General features: G+C 38.1%; 1 protein-coding gene and 1 long non-coding RNA gene across 2 annotated transcripts in view; both read left to right on the top strand.

The window, feature by feature from the left end:
- Nucleotides 1-15,872, top strand: part of CCSER1 (coiled-coil serine rich protein 1) — a 975,365-nt gene that overhangs the window by 845,041 nt on the left and 114,452 nt on the right. The window lies entirely within an intron of this gene.
- On the top strand, nucleotides 1,965-2,817 carry LOC120861936. Its single transcript, XR_005720658.1, has 2 exons — nucleotides 1,965-2,672; nucleotides 2,711-2,817. It is a non-coding gene; the product is annotated as an uncharacterized LOC120861936 (long non-coding RNA).

Genomic DNA, 15,872 nt, shown 5'->3' with positions numbered 1-15,872 from the left:
TTTGATCCCTCATTCTGATTGATATCTTGTCAACTTTTATCTATTGCCCCTGTTTCTGTTCCACCCAGGCTGCATCACTGGGTTCGGTCTTACCTTCTACCTGGAAGTTCAGTTGCACCTCAGCCAATCCTCAGCCAATCTAGACTGAGGTGAGAAACAGATTTGTCTGATCTGCACCCTCACTGCTGACCAGTGGACTTTCATTTTGATTGTGTCAAAGCTTTACCTGCCTGCTCCCTTAATCACCATGCAACCTGTATTTCAAATTACATCTTCCACTTATAGCAGTGCTTACATTGCCAGCCCCTCTAGCTCTAAAATTATGTATAGTGTCAGTGCTATCCCTGAAAACAGAGCCACTGTTGACTTTGGACTCTGTATGTCATCTCTATAGGCCATGGTGCATTGACGAACTGGGTTTTCCTAATAGTGCCTCTAGGCTCTGGGGTGGTGGTTTAGTTGTTAAATTGTGTCTGACTCTTGTGACCCCCATAGACTGTAACCCACCAGCCTCCTCTGTCCATGGGATTTTCCAGGCAAGAATATTGGAGTGAGTTGCCATTTCCTTCTCCAGGAGATCTTCCCAACCCAGGAATCGAATCCAGGTCTCCTGTATTACAGGTGGATTCTTTACCAACTGAGCTATGAGAGAAGCCCCACTTCTAGGCTCTACTTTCTTCTGTTCTTTTTGTTATTCCTCAGCCTCCCAGGTTCAAATTGTTTACCTGTCACCATTTCCTCCCTAGCCAGAGTTTACCATCCCAGTAACAGCATTCTGATACTCCTCATCTATTGAGTATTGATCAAATAATTCTGCCTAATTACATTATAAAACTTCTAGTTTTTCACATTTCTCATACTCATATATACATATTTAAACATATGTATCCCTAGATAACAACTATGGACCAATACAACAACCAAAAAAGATTAACCATTATGCCATCTCATCCACCTCAGCTTTTTATCTATATATGGGAGATATAGCTCCATGTCTGTATTTACATTATCTGTGTTACTAAGTATATGCATATGAAACTTATAGAAAATGGAACCATTTCTGTAAGCAAAAAACCCTGGTTCAAGTGAATATTGAGTATTAGTAGCCTTTATGCTTTAAGCAGTACTCTTCCCTGGACTGTGAAGAAGGCTGAGTGCCGAGGAATTGATGCTTTTGAACTGTGATGTTGGAGAAGACTCTTGAGAGTCCCTTGGACTGCAAGGAGATCCAACCAGTCCATTCTGAAGGAGATCAGCTCTGGGATTTCTTTGGAAGGAATGATGCTAAAGCTGAAACTCCAATACTCTGGCCACCTCATGCGAAGGGTTGACTCATTGGAAAAGACTCTGATGCTGGGAGGGATTGGGGGCAGGAGGAGAAGGGGACGACTGAGGATGAGATGGCTGGATGGCATCACTGACTCGATAGACGTGAGTCAGAGTGAACTCCGGGAGTTGGTGATGGACAGGGAGGCCTGGTGTGCTGCGATTCATGGGGTAGCAAAAAGTCAGACACGACTGAGTGACTGAACTGAACTGAACTTGCCTGGAAAATCCCATGGACGGAGGAGCCTGGTAGGCTGCAGTCCATGGGGTGGCTAGGAGTCGGACTCAACTGAGCGACTTACCTTTCACTTTTCACTTTCATGTATTGGAGAAGGAAATGGCAACCCAGTCCAGTGTTCTTGCCTGGGGAATCCCAGGGACAGAGGAACCTAGTGGGCTGCTGTCTATGGGGTCGCACAGAGTCAGACATGACTGAAGCGACTTAGCAGCAGCAGCAGCAGCAGTGCCAATTTAAGAATGTTAATACATCATTGACAGATTATACAAATTAGACTTCAAAACAACATTTTTAAAATTGTCCATTTGAACTGTGGGCTAAAATGTTGACATCCATAAATATAAAAATCATACATATATTTGTTAAATTACCCATCAGCATAGTAGAAAAGCATTGTAACTACAAAAGATTAGAATATACATAATTGGCTTTAGTATCAATATGATTTAGAATGATCTTAAACAATTCACTTGACTGATCTGAAAGTTGAAAACTGATTCCTGAAATTAACTTGGGTAGATAACTTTTCTCTGTTAGCCTGATGGCACTAACAGGAAAAACAGGACCAGAAGAGTCACTACTCACAATGACTAGATAATCTCATTTCAGGAAAAACCATTGTTTAAAGTCCTGTTCCTTGTGCAGATTTTCAGTGCTAATGAGAATTCTCATTCTTTTCTCACAACCTATGAGAAAAGTTTTGTCCCGTTTTGAGAAGAAGCTGGAATTTAGAGTGGTTCAATAATTTGTTCATGGCTGCTAAGTAGTGGAACCAGGAATAAGCCTCAAGTGTTGTTAATCACTGAGTGCTCTGCAATATTCACATTCCCTCAAACTCTCAATTATATTGCAGTGCTAAAAAAAAAAAAAAAAAGTCCTTTCCCAAGATAAAAGATTTAAAAAAAAAAAATGGTAAGGTAAATATGAGCATCAGAAATGGAGCAGGCAAAATTATTAATTTTTCCTTTGTTATAAAGCTGAAATGATAACATTTGCCAAATCATAGGCAAAACTGTGAATAAGAACTTATTATTACTTCTGTGTTTAATGTACTATTTAAACAAATGAGAGAATATTATTTTGACTGATTTGACTTAATTTTTAAATAGTATCTTTATTTTTTTTTATTTTTTATTTTTTTAATAGGAGTATCTTTAATCAAAATTCTGTTTGACAGTAAAGGAATCATAGTGTCAGTGAGTCTGTGTGAGTCCTTGTGTCATCGTTCGGGACACTGTTTTATTATGCAAGGGGCAAAAATCTTTGTATCTGGGGAAAAAAAAACAAAACAACAACAATGTTTTTAATTAAAAAGGAAAATAAAAGATTGAGGTCTTCCTAGTGTTACTTAAATTAAGATCAAGGTAAGAAACATTGTAAAAAAAAATTACAAAAGCGCTATTTGTTCCTAAAAACAGTGATTTCTATTAAAAAGATGTCAGAACTGGGGGAAAAAAAAGGAATAGTTGAAGTTCTAAATATTTATATGCTTGCTTACCTCATTTCCAAGAATGTACCTCAGTGGGCCACGTTGCTAACATATTTAACTGAATATAACCACATTGTGGCTTCCCAGGTGGCACTGAGTGTAAAGAACCCACCTGCCAAATGCAGGAGACATAAGAGACAAGGATTTGATCCCTGGGTGGGGAAGATCCCCTGGAGGAGGGCATGGCGACCTATTCCAGTATTCCTATCTGGAGAATTACATGGACAGAGGCTTCTGGTGAGCTACAGTCCATAGGGTCGCAAAGAGTAAGCCAAGACTGAAGTCGCTTAGCGTGCGCCTGTGAATGTGCACACACAGACACAAACAACCACATTACATCAGGGATGAATATAGGGCTTGGTAACAGGCACTTGAAATATGTAATGTTTAAGCAAACAATATATTGGAAAGTGCATATAGATGATATAATACTAAGTACAGTAACAGAAAAAGACAAGATATCTTGGGGTCCTATTGTTCAATTTCTAGGTAGTGTTACAGGCATAAAAGGACTGTTTTTCTACACTGACTGTAGCCAGAGTGTGCATATTTTTAATATAAGGCTATTTTAAAATTTATTTATTCACTTTGGATAATGAAAAATTCTACTAGTAACTTAAGGCAGTTTATTAGCATCTATGATAATATAGCCAGAGTAGCATGAAAGGAACAAATTATAACATGAATTTGGGTAATTATATATCATTCTATTTTAGAGAAATAGAAAGCATTTTAAAAATCTGATGCTTTTTTTGTAAAATTATAATCATATTGAATTTTAATATATTGCTAATTGACCAGAATTTCTTATTTTAAATATGTATATTTAATTATGTACATTTGTAGCTGAATTAAAAATCTCATACCAATATATTTTCATATATTGCTCTGTTTGAAGACATTTTTGAAAAGTAACATTGACTTTAAAATTATTAAATGAACATGACCCAGAGATCACCTGAATGGCATCTTGAATCTGTAAAGATGCCATCTAAGTAAATGCTGGAACTAGGTTTCCTAAGTACCAGAATTTTCAAGTTTGTGATTATGGAAATTGTTATAGACAATAGGTAAATAAATATAGACATAGACATAGCTTTTTAGTATCTGTTATGGAAAGTATTGTGCTCCCCCCCCACCAAATTCATACTTTGGAATCCTAACCCTCTGGTGCCTTCAGCTTGGGTAAGTAGCTCAGTCGTGTACAACTCTTTGCAACCCTGTGGACTGTAGCACAACAGGCCTCCCTTTCCATCACCAACTCCCGGAGTTTACCCAAACTCATGTCCATTGAGTCAGTGATGCCATCCAACCATCTCATCCTCTGTCGTCCCCTTCTCCTGCCTTCAATCTTTCCCAGCATCAGGCTCTTTTCCAATGAGTCTGTTCTTTGCATCAGGTGGCCAAAATATTGGAGCTTCAGCATCAGTCCTTCCAGTGAATATTCAGGACTGATTTCCTTTAGGATTCCAGTGCCTTAGAATGTGATATTTAGAGGCTGGACCATTAGAGAAGGGAGTAAGGTTAAATGAAGTCATTTAATGAGGGTGGGCCCTCATGCAGTATGACTGCTAGGAGAGATGCCAGGGAGTCTCATGCACAGAGGAAAAGCCATGTGGAGGACTCAGTAAGAAGAGCCATCTGCACAGCAAGGAAACAGACTTCAGGGAAAGCTAAACCAACTGACACCTTCATCTTGGACTTCAATCCTCCAAAACTGTGAGAAAATGATTAGTGTAATTTAAGCAACCCAGTCAGTAATATTTGATTGTGGTAGACCTAGCAGGCTAATACAGTGCTTACCATCTTTTGAAAGATTCAAAGACAAATATATATTCTGTAGAACTTAAAACTTAGAGTGATTTTCAAATATTTTATTGTTCTCATTCTCTTGTTCTTTGAATAAAGGTCTAATTCTGCCATATTTAACTATGTGCTCTTAAATATATCACTTAACTTCTCTTATACTGGTAACTTCATTTTTGGAAGTCAGATATTTATCTCTGACATTTGTTCAGTTTGCTCTAAATTGGTTCAATTTCCATTTTCAGTATGACAGACTTAATGAAAGACAACCAACCTGAGGAAAATATTTGCCACTGCTTATGGCAGGGAGCTGGAGAAGGAAATGGCAACCCACTCTAGTATTCTTGCCTAGAGAATCCCGTGGACAGAGGAGCCTGTGGGCTGCTGTCCATAGGATCGCAGAGAGTCAGACACAACTGAAATGACTTAGCATGCATGCATGCATGCATGGCAGGGAGTTAATATCTTACTGTGTATTTAAAGTGAAAGTTGCTCAGTCTGTCTGATTCTTTGTGACCCCATAATACTATGCAATCCATGGAGTTCCCCAGGCCAGAATACTGGGGTGGGTAGCTTTTCCCCTTCTCCAGTGCTGTATAATCCATGGGGTCGCAAAGAGTCAGACAGGACTGAGTGACTTTGACTTTCATTTTGGGCTTCTCTGGTAGCTCAGTTGCTAAAAAATCCACCTTGCAATGAAGGAGACCCTGGTTCGATTCCTGGGTTGGGAAGATCTGCTGGAAAAGGGAAAAAGCTATCCATTCCAATATTCTGGCCTGGAGAACTCCATGGACTGTATAGTCCTTGGGCTCACAGAGAGTCGGACAGGATGGAGAAACTTTCACTTTCATTTTGGGCTTCCCTGATAGCTCAGTTGGTAAAGAGTCTACCTACAATGCTGGAGACCCCATTTCCATTCCTGGGTCAGGAAGATCCACTGGAGAAGGGATAGGCTACCCAGTCCAGTAATTTTGGGTTTCCCTTGTTGCTGTAAGGAAGATGCTTACTCCTTGGAAGAAAAGTTATGACCAACCTAGATAGCATATTCAAAAGCAGAGACATCACTTTGCCAACAAAGGTCCGTCTAGTCAAGGCTATGGTTTTTCCAGTGGTCATGTATGGACGTGAAAGTTGGACTGTGAAGAAAGCTGAGTGCCGAAGAATTGATGCTTTTGAGCGGTGGTGTTGAAGACTCTTGAGAGTCCCTTGGACTGCAAGGAGATCCAACTAGTCCATTCTAAAGGAGATCAGTCCGGGGTGTTCTTTGGAAGGAATGATGCTAAAGCTAAAACTCCAGTACTTTGGCCACCTCATGTGAAGAGTTGACTCATTGGAAAAGACTCTGATGCTGGGAGGGATTGGGGGCAGGAGGAGAAGGGGACGACAGAGGATGAGATGGCTAGTTGGCATCACTGACTCAATGGATATGAGTTTGAGTGAACTCCAGGAGTTGGTGATGGACAAGGAGGCCTGGCGTGCTGCAATTCATGGGGTTACAAAGAGTGAGGCACAACTGAGTGACTGAACTGAACTTGTTGCTCAGCTGGTAAAGAATCTGCCTGCAGTGTGGGAGACCTGGGTTTGATCCCTGGGTTGGGAAGATCCCCTGGAGAAGGGAAAGGCTACCCACTTCATTGTTCTGGCCTGCAAAATTGCATGGACTGTATAGTCCATGGGGTCACAAAGAGTCGTACACGCCTGAACATCTTTCATTTGTATTTAAAAACAATTGTTGTAATTGTTGCTGTTCAGTTGCTAATTCCTTTCCAACTCTTTGGGACCTCATGGACTGCAGCATGCCCATCCTCCCCTGTTCTTTGCTATTCCCCAGAGTATGCTCAAACTCATGTCCATCATGTCACTGATGCCATCCAACCATCTCATCCTCTGTTGCCCCCTTCTCCTCCTGTTCTCAATCTTTCCCAGCATCAGGGTCTTTTCTAATGAGTCACTTCTTCGCATCAGCTTCAGCCATCATTCCTTCCAGTAAGTACTCAGGGTTGATTTCCTTTAGGGCTGACTGGTTTGATCTCCTTGCTGTCCAAGGGACTCTCAAAAGTCTTCTCCAACACTACAGTTCAGAAACTTTAGTTCTTCAGTGCTCAGCCTTCTTTGTGGTCCAACGTTCCTATCCATACATGACTACTGGAAAAACTAGAGCTTTGAATATAGGGACCTTTGTCTGCAAATTGATGTCTCTGCTTTTTAATATGCTGTCTGTGTTTGTCATAGCTTTTCTTCTGAGGAGCAAGCATCCTTTAATTTCACGGCTGCAGTCACTGTCCACAGTGATTTTGTAGCTCAAGAAAATAAAATATATTACTGCTTCTATTTTCCACCTTCTATTTGCCATGAAATGATGGGACCAAATGCCATGATCTTGGTTTTTTGAATGTTGAGCTTCAAGCTAGCTTTTTCACTCTCCTCTTTCACCCTCATCAAGAAACACTCTAGTTCCTCTTCACTTTTTACAGTTAGAGTGGTATTATCTGTATATCTGAAGTTGTTTATATTTCTCCTGACAATCTTGATTCCACCTTGTGATTCATGCAGCCCAGCATTTCTCATGATATGTTCTACATGTAAGTTAATTAAGCAGGGTGATAATATACAGCCTTCTCATACTCCTTTCCCAGTTTTGAACCAGTAAGTTTTTTTATGTCTAGTTCCACTTATTGCTTCTTGACCCACACAGGTTTTTCAGGAGACAAGTAATGTTGTCTGGTACTCCCTTCTCTAAGGCTTTTCCATAGTTTGTTGTGATCCACAGAGTCAAAGGCTTTAGTATAGTCAATGAAGCAGATGTAGATGTTTGTCTGGAGCTGCTTTGCTTTCTCTGTGATACAATGAATTTGGCAATTTGATCTCTGGTGCTGTGCTTTTTCTAAACCCATTTTGTACATCTGGAAGTTCTCAGTTCACATACTGCTGAAGCCTAACTTGAATCTGGAGCATAATCTTACTAGCATATGAAATGAATGCAATTATTTGGTGGTTTGAACATTCTTTGTTATTGCCCTTCTTGAGGAATGAAATTGGAATGAAAACTGAACTTTTCATTCTAGCCACTGCTGACTTTTCCAAATTTGCTGGCATATTGAGTGCAGCACTTTAACTGCATCATCTTTTAGGATTTTAAATAGCTGAAATTTCATGACTTCCACTAGCTTTATCTGTGGTAATGCTTCCTAAAGCCCACTTGACTTCATACTCCCAGAATGTCTGGCTCTAAACAGGTGACCATACCATTGGGGTTATCTGGGTCATTCAAACCTTTTTTGTATAGTTCTTTTGTGCATTCTTGCCACCTCTTATTAATTTCTTTGTGTTCTGTTGGATCCTTGCCATTACTTTATTTTACCCATCTTTGCATGAAATGTTCCCTTGGTATCTCTAATTTTCTTCAAGAGTTCTCTAGGTTTCCCATTCTATTGTTTTCTCTCTTTGTTTGCATTGTTCACTTAAGGTTTTCTCATCTCTCTTTGCTATTGTGGAACTTTGCATTCATTTTGATACATCTTTCCCTTTTTTCTTGCCTTTTGCTTCTCTTCTTTCCTCAGCTATTTGTAAGCCTGCTTTTAGACAACTAATTTGCCTTCTGTTTCTTTTTCTTTGGAATGGCTTTGGTTACTGCCACCTGTACAGTGTTACAAAGCTCTGTCCATAGTTCTTCAGGCACTCTGTCTACCAGATCTAACCCCTTGAATCTATTTGTCACCTCCACTGTATAATTATTAGGGATTTGATTTAGGTCATACCTGAATGGTCTTGTAGTTTTCTCTACTTCCTTCAAATTAAGCCTGAATTTTGCATGAAGCAGCTCATGATCTGAGCCACAATCAGCTCCAGATATTGTTTTTGCTGACTATGTATAGCTTCTCCATCTTTGACTGCAAAGAACGTAATCAATCTGGTTTCAGTATTGATCATTTGGTGATGTATATATGCAGAGTCATCTCTCATGTTTTCAGAAAAGGGGGTTGGCTATGACCAGTGTGTTTCTTGACAAAGTTGTTTGCCCTGTTTCATTTTGTACTCCAAGGCCAACCTTGCCTGTTACTCCAGGTATCTCTTGACTTTCTACTTTTGCCTCCCAACCCCCTATGATGAAAAGGACACCGCTTTTTGGTGTTAGCTTGAGAATAGAAGATAGATCTTAGGATGTTAGGTCTTCATGGAAATGGTCAATTTCAGCTTCTTTGGCATCAGTTGAGGCATACACTTGGATTATTGTGATGTTGTGTGGTTTGCCTTGGAAACGAACCAAGATCATTCTGTCATTTGTGAGGTTGCACCCAAATACTGCATTTGGGACTCTTCGGGTAACTCTGATGGCTACTTCATTTCTTCTAAGGAATTCTTGCTCACAGTAGTAGATATAATGGTCATCTGAATTAAATTTGCCCATTCTCATCACTGATTCCTAAAATGTCAATGTTACATCTTGCTATATCCTGCATGACCATGTCTTGTTTACCTTGATTCATGGACATAACATTCCATGTCCCTATACAATATTATTCTTTAAAGGATCAAACTTTATTTTCACCACTAAACATCTAAAACTGATCATTGCTTCTGCTTTGGCCCTACAGCTTCATTCTTTCTAAAGGTATTTGTGATTGTTCTCCACTGTTCCCCAGTAGCCTATTGGACATTTTCCAACTCAAGGGGCTCATCTTCTGGTGTCATATTGTATCTTTTTGCCTTTTCATACTGTTCATGGTGTTCTCCAGTCAAGAATGCTGAAGTGGGTTGCCACTTCCCCCTCCGATCAGTCATGTGTTATCAGAACTCTTCACTGTGACCCGTCCATCTTGGGCAGCCCTGCGTGGCATGCCTCATAGATTTGAGTTACACAGGCCCCTTTGCCACAATAAGGCTGTGATCCACGAAGCAGATTACAAAGCAATATTCATTAAAAGTCCAGAGAATCAAAATAATAAATTGGAAAAGAGAAGAAATGTATAATTTAAGAATAGCAAATTTAAATATGACTGAAGAAAAACAAAGTGAAAAAATTGCTCAGTCATCCAAACTCAAGTAAAACATTTCATTTTTCATGTATAAAATTTGAACATTTCAAAATTGCACTAATTTAGTTATAGAGCATATGACATATTTACTGCAATTGTGTGAGTAATTAGCAATAATTTGTTTTCAAGTAATCGACAGCAAGAATCAAGATTAAAAATACTTCACAGCCTTCAATCCAGTAATTCTATTTCTGGAGATCTATCTTAAAATATAAACTAAAATAATATAAACACTTTAAAATAATTGTAGCATTATATATAATAGTAAAACTAAAAAAAAACAAGGATGAAGCAATAAGTGAATATTTAAATAAAGCATGTTATGTTAATTTGTAAATAAACAAAAATAAAGCAGATATGCCAAGGAAAATATCATTGGAAAATACAAGCTATCATGTTAGCAGCAGCTTCAGATAGTAAAAATATGGGTGATTTTTTTTTCTCAATAAGCTTTTAAATATTTTCAAGTTTTCTGTGACTATATCTTACTATGACATAAGCAATTAATTTCCTATCCTGAGCAATTTTCCATTGATTTCTTAGTAAAGTTTCTCTAGTAAAATTAGAGAAACTAGTAAAACTCATAGTAAAACTATGAGTATTTTAGTAAGTGTTATGCTCAGCTAAAATATTAATTTAGTATCCCTTGAAGATAGTGGTGCTATTAGACAGTGTGCTTAATGAACTATAAGGAGAGATTGAGTGAAACATCCAATAAATTTCTTTAAAATTGGCAGCCACTTTTATTCTGTGTTCTTTCCCTTTTCAGAATGAAAGGGAGTAGTGATAACTGATTTGTGACCACAAGACCACAGATATGAAGCTAAAACCCCATGTCAAGAAAAGCTTGTCAGAAAGACAGAAAGCATCCGTATCTTATATCATTTTGGATAATGTTACAGTCTGAACTATCTATCTCTAGACTTCTTAAGGGGCAAAACTTAAATCCTTAATTGGTTTCAGCCATTGTTTAATTATGCATTCTGATACTTACAAGTAAAAGCAATCCCTGACACACACACGTATAAATATATTACTAGTTAATGTGTATACTGAAAGTGACAGTGTTAGTTGCTCAGTCATGTCTGATTCTGTGACCCCGTGGACTGGGACCTGCCTGGCTCCACTGTCCATGGGATTTCTCAAGCAAGAATCCTGGAGTATTATGTATATTAATTGTATATAATTAACTGAAGTAATGTGAGTATTGTATATAACTAAATTGATGGTATACATTTCTATACATTTGTAAATATGCATTTGCAATTATACATATACATATATATATATATATATGAATAGGAGAGCTTTCTTGATGGTTCAGTTGATAAATAATCCACCTGTAATTTAGGAGGCCTGGGTTCAATTCCTGATTTGGAAGATCCCCTGGAGAAGGAAATGGCAACCCACTCTAGTATTCTTGCCTGGGAAATCCCGTGAACAGAGGAATCTGGTAGGCTACAGTCCATGGGGTCACAGGAGTTATACACAACTTTAGCAACTAAACCATTATCATATATGAATAGGAGTAGACTAGACAGATAACTGGACTTCCCTGGTGGCTCAGATGGTTAAGTGTCTGCCTACAATGTGGGAGACCCGGGTTCAATCCCTGGGTTGGGAAGATCTCCTGGAGAAGGAAATGGCAACCCACTCCAGTATTCCTGCCTGGAGAATCCCATGGATGGAGGAGCCTGATAGGCTACAGTCCATGGGGTCACAAAGAGTCGGACATGACTGAGTAACTTCACTTTCACTTAGACAGATAACTATACGCACACAGATACACATATGAACAAGGAAAGAGCAACATACATATATATTTAGGTGTGTATGTGTGTGTGTATTTATAATTCTTTCTCTTTCTACTCTTACCTATTCTGCAAGATTTAGCTCAAAGTTATTCCCTCTGGAAAGTACCCTCATTCTGCTTTCTCATATCTTAAAAGTGTCTTTCTTATAAGATATATAAACCTATATTGTAATGATCTATTTATATATGTCAGAGAAGGCAATGGCACCCCACTCCAGTACTCTTGCCTGGAAAATCCCATGGATGGAGGAGCCTGGTGGGCTGCAGTCCATGGGGTCGCTACAAGTTGGACACGACTGAGCAACTTCACTTTCACTTTTCACTTTCATGCATTGGAGAAGGAAATGGCAGCCCACTCCAGTGTTCTTGCCTGGAGAATCCCAGGGATGGGGGAGCCTGGTGGGCTGCCGTCTATGGGGTCACACAAAGTCGGACACGACTGAAGCGACTTAACTTAGCATTTATATATGTGTCATTCCACTCCCTTTAGTTATATGACAGGCAGATACATTTTGTCAGTCATCATTGATATGCATTGTTGCTGTTCAATCACTAAGTGGTGTCCAACTCTTTACGACCCTGTGAACTGCTGCATGCCCAGCTTCTCTGTCCATCACTATCTCCCTGAGTTTTCTCAAACTCAAGTTTGCTCAAACTGAGTCAGTGATGCCATGCAACCATCTCATCCTCTGTTGCCCCCTTCTCCTCTTGCTCTAAGTTTTTCCCAGCATCAGGCTTTTTTTCCCAGTGAGTCAGCTCTTTGCATCAGGTGGCCAAAGTATTGGAGCTTCAGCATCAATCCTTCCAATGAATATTTTTTGGGTTGATTTCCTTTAGGGTTTTGATCTAGCTCAGACGTTAAAGAATCTATTGACAGATTGATAGATAAGTAAAAAATTCTATGAATTTGCTTAGACTTTGTGAATTTTATTTTTTATCAAAATATAGTTGATTTACCCTGTCATGTTAGTTTCAAGTAACAACAAAGTGATTCAGTTATCTATATACATATAGTCATTCTTTTTTAGATTATTTTCTCTTATGGTTATCACAGAATATTGAGTAGTGTTCCCTGTGCTATGTAGTAGGTCCTTATTGGTTATCTCTCTTATGTGTAGGAGTGTGTGATGTTCATCTCAAACTCCCGATTTATCGCCCTTCTCCTGCTACATTTCCCCTTTGGTAACCAAAAGTTTGTTTTCAATATCTGAAAATCTGTTTCTGGTTTGTAAATAAGTTCATTTATATCATTAAAAAATTAGGTTCCACATATGAGTGATATCATGTGACATACCTTTGTCTGACTTTACTTAGTATGATAATCCCTAGGTGCATTCATCACTAAAATGTTCTCATTTTGATTATCTCTTTAACTATTGATAGTGTTCCCAGTTCCTTTCCAGTGACCCATGTGCTATTATGTACAAATAGGCATTCAGTGATATTACTGATTAACTTGTAATATATGCAATATGTGTGAGTACAGTTTGCAGTCAACTTGAATAATAGCTCCTAACATGCCACTTAAAAAAAAAAAACAAAAACAGAAAACCTCTCAGCAGTTATCTTTCCAGAATGCCTATTATTTTCTTTTTTCATTGCTTCATTAAATCTTGTTAATTAATATATTTGTGTTACAATAATTTAGTTTAAATTCAGAATATAATGCTGAATTTCATAACATGGCTTCTCAATATGAAAATGACAGTTATTTACTATAAACACAAATGAGTCAGAATGAGACGGAAATTTTGATCTCCAAATTGGTTTTGTAATGAGAATCTACAGATTGTAATTCAATCTATTTCTTTGTCTCAGTTAGTTAGAGATGTTCCCTGGGGAAGTGTGAAGTTTACATATTTTGTATGCATGATTTGTTAAGATGGCATTGATGGGAGTTATGTGATAATCTTTAGAAAGCTTGTGTAATAAATTTCATTTCTTAAAATATTTCACTTCAAATATGTTTTCTGAATTTATTCTTCATTTCATCAGAAAGCTTTCATTGACACAAAATACATACTTAAATATTATCAAAACGTGGTCAGTTGTCTCCATTATTACATTATGAATCCATTTTTAAAAATTGAAATATAACTGATATACACTGTTGTGTTAATTTCTGCAGTACAGCACAGTTCCAGTTATACATATATATGCATTTTTCACATTCTTTTTCATTATGGTTTATCACAAGGTATTGAATATGGCTTATCACAAAGTATTGAATATAGTTTCCTGTGCTATACAGTAGATCTTATTTATCCAATCTGTGTGTAACAGTTTGCATCCATGAGTACATTAAACTTTGAATGGAATCATAAATGGATAGAAGGGAAAAAAACAGCTACTTTTAATTACCATAAAATAAACATTACTTTTTCTATATTTCTAAGTTATACTTTCCAGTGTGAAGTAACTAATCATAAATTGCTTTCTTATTTATATATTTGTGTGTATTTAAACAGTTGGTGTGTATATATGTGTATATATATAGATATTTTGTTTCCATTTTTTAAAGCAAAACTAGTCTACCTGTACATTCATCAAAATTATGCTATTTATTCATTCATTTAAGCTTTATTAAGAGTTTATCATGTACTGAGCATGCTAAGTGCTGGGATGAGTAGAACAGATAAGGTCTCATTCTTATGGAGATTATATACTAAAATATTTTATATTATAAATGAAATGTGTTTATCACTGACTAGAAGTTAAGAAAAATGTCTCCAGTTTGTATATATGGCAAGTGGCATATTCTTTTTGCCCATTTATTTGTTAGCTCTGCACATGTTTGTTGATTATCTAATGTGAACTGCCGGGGTCCAGCCCCGGTGGATCCAGGGAATTCGAAGGTGGGGATGGAGTCGGCGTCCTTGGAAATAACTTATTTAATTACAGATAGAGAGGGATTAGAAAATTAGCAGAGAAAAAGAGGCTGAATAACTTGGTTCACATGGAATACCAATCACCACCTACATAGGCTGCAGGCGTCTTCCCGTTCTCCCGAAGGAGAGGAGGCACTGAGGCCCCCCAGTCCGATCTCAGAAGCCCAGGCAAAATTAGTAGGCTTGGTGGGTACCCATGCACCAGATGGGAATTCGGCCAGAAAATAGTAGGAGAGAAAAAGAGGCTGAATAACTTGGTTTACGTGGGATACCAATAAAATTCCAAGACAAGGAATTTGCACCATCTACGTTGGGCCACCGGCGCCACTTGAATATCGGAAGGTGCCCCTCCTTGGGCTCCTTCTCATGCGGGCTTGAAAACTGGGGCAAGTAAGTAGACATGGTGAGCACCCACACTCCAGATGGGAATTCAGCCAGAAAAACGGGGAGCAAGAAAGAACGACATGGGGGTATCAGTCTTTCCAGAAACTGATCTGATTTCTTTATTTTTGGGTTTGCTTATATACCTTTTGTTACACATAGGGATGAATACAGAGTCACGTGGGGGTCAGCAGTCCTGACCTTTATCAAAATCAGGTGCTTCACATAAATGTATAAAAAAAAAGGTCTTAGGGGTTTTACATCATCTTATGGCCATGAGACCTGCTGATATTTTATGACCCTTTCTTTCTGATAACCAAAAAACTTATTTTTTCCAAGGGTGTTTTTTCTTAAGCCAGGCACCACCCTCCAAATAAAGTTGCATTCCTATAGGGTGAGGGTGTAGTGAGTTACAATCAAGAAAGGAATTTATTTAACCCAAGGTTAACATGATTAATCTTAAAGGTTAATACTTATTTCTCCTATATGCTTAAAGGTTAATACTTATTTCTCCTATATGTTAGTTATATTCATTATAAGGACAGGGAATATGGAGATTTAGCAGCAAACATCAGCCCAACAAGTGAAAATCCTTTCACCAATGCTCCCCTTAAGATCTATTTAGTCTTAAGATAGTGATAAAGTTACATTTTTACATAGCAAGGACACAGTGATTTATAACAAAGTACAGTGACCTATTACAAAAGAGAAAATTCATTAACTCAAAAAGTCTAGTATTGCTAACCTTAAAAACTACTATATTTCCTTTTCTGTATTCCAAATACATTGATTAATATATTCCCAGGTGCCTAAGGATATGGAGGCCTGGCGGCAATCATTAACTCAACAATGAGAAAAGCCCTATGCTAATTAGGAACAGGAACAGGAACGTCGC

The sequence above is a fragment of the Oryx dammah genome, unplaced genomic scaffold, assembly GCF_014754425.2.
Source record: "Oryx dammah isolate SB20612 unplaced genomic scaffold, SCBI_Odam_1.1 HiC_scaffold_3, whole genome shotgun sequence".
Classification (NCBI taxonomy): domain Eukaryota; kingdom Metazoa; phylum Chordata; class Mammalia; order Artiodactyla; family Bovidae; genus Oryx; species Oryx dammah.
This window is presented reverse-complemented; position numbering and strand designations above follow the sequence as displayed.